A 937-nucleotide genomic window follows, 5' to 3' on the forward strand; every position below is an offset into this window, starting at 1 on the left:
TAAATCCAGCGTATTTGTCATACTTTTAAGTTCAATTACTATAAATCAAGAAAAGAATTGAGTTGTAATAAAATATCACTTGACATTGGAATGTAATTTGAAGACTTTTTATCTTCGGGAGTTGAATTACATTTAAGATTATTTATGTTATTTCATATTTTCTTCAATTTGTATTTAATAGCTTTGGGTAGTTTGTAGATGAACTATGTTTGAATTATCTTTTTGGCCTTTCTATTTTCGACAGACACGTTTTACACTTTTGGACTGACACTTGGTAGAAGGGGTCACTAAGGCTAAAATCATATAAAATGGGTTCATAGCTCAGTGGTAGAGCATTTGATTGCAGATCAAGAGGTCACCAGTTCGAATCTGGTTGGGCCCTTTTAAAAATTTTGGACGAACACTTTGTTCGATTTGCTCCGAACCACCGAGTGTCTAAAGGAAAAGAAATAAGAATAATTACCGATTCCAAACCTTATTCCAAAGTCCTTCACCACATAGAACCATGCCCTTAGAACCTAAGGGCCACTATTCTCAGACAAGAACCGTGTGCACCCACTTACCGAGTCTTGTACTCACTCCATCTTTTTCATGTAACTAAGAGTAGTTGCCCTAGACCAACAACACCCACCAAAACTATTTTTGATGTTTTAAAATGATTTTTTTTTAACCTTTCCCTTATTTTGTACTATGAACCTATAAACTCTATTTTGAATATAATGTAAATATTATGTTTATTATATTTTAATTCTTTTTTTATTTCGAGAAAACATTTTACTTTGTGTTCAACCTCTTTTAACTTGCTTCGAAAATGGCTCGTGACATAAACATAAAAAAGTAATTTTTTAGTATGAATTTTAATATAAGTTGCATTCTTATATTGACAAAACCACTAGTACCAAAAATATTCATGAACTTTCAAAACTAATGCCCTTAA

The 937-nt window shown here is 31.6% G+C and overlaps 1 non-coding gene across 1 annotated transcript; it reads left to right on the forward strand.

Annotated features, from left to right (window-relative positions):
* Positions 1–310: 310 nt before the first annotated feature.
* TRNAC-GCA lies at positions 311–382 on the forward strand. Its single transcript has one exon. It is a non-coding gene; the product is annotated as a tRNA-Cys (tRNA).
* Positions 383–937: the final 555 nt, after the last annotated feature.

The sequence above is a fragment of the Cucurbita maxima genome, unplaced genomic scaffold, assembly GCF_002738345.1.
Source record: "Cucurbita maxima cultivar Rimu unplaced genomic scaffold, Cmax_1.0 Cma_Scf00202, whole genome shotgun sequence".
NCBI classification, from domain to species: domain Eukaryota; kingdom Viridiplantae; phylum Streptophyta; class Magnoliopsida; order Cucurbitales; family Cucurbitaceae; genus Cucurbita; species Cucurbita maxima.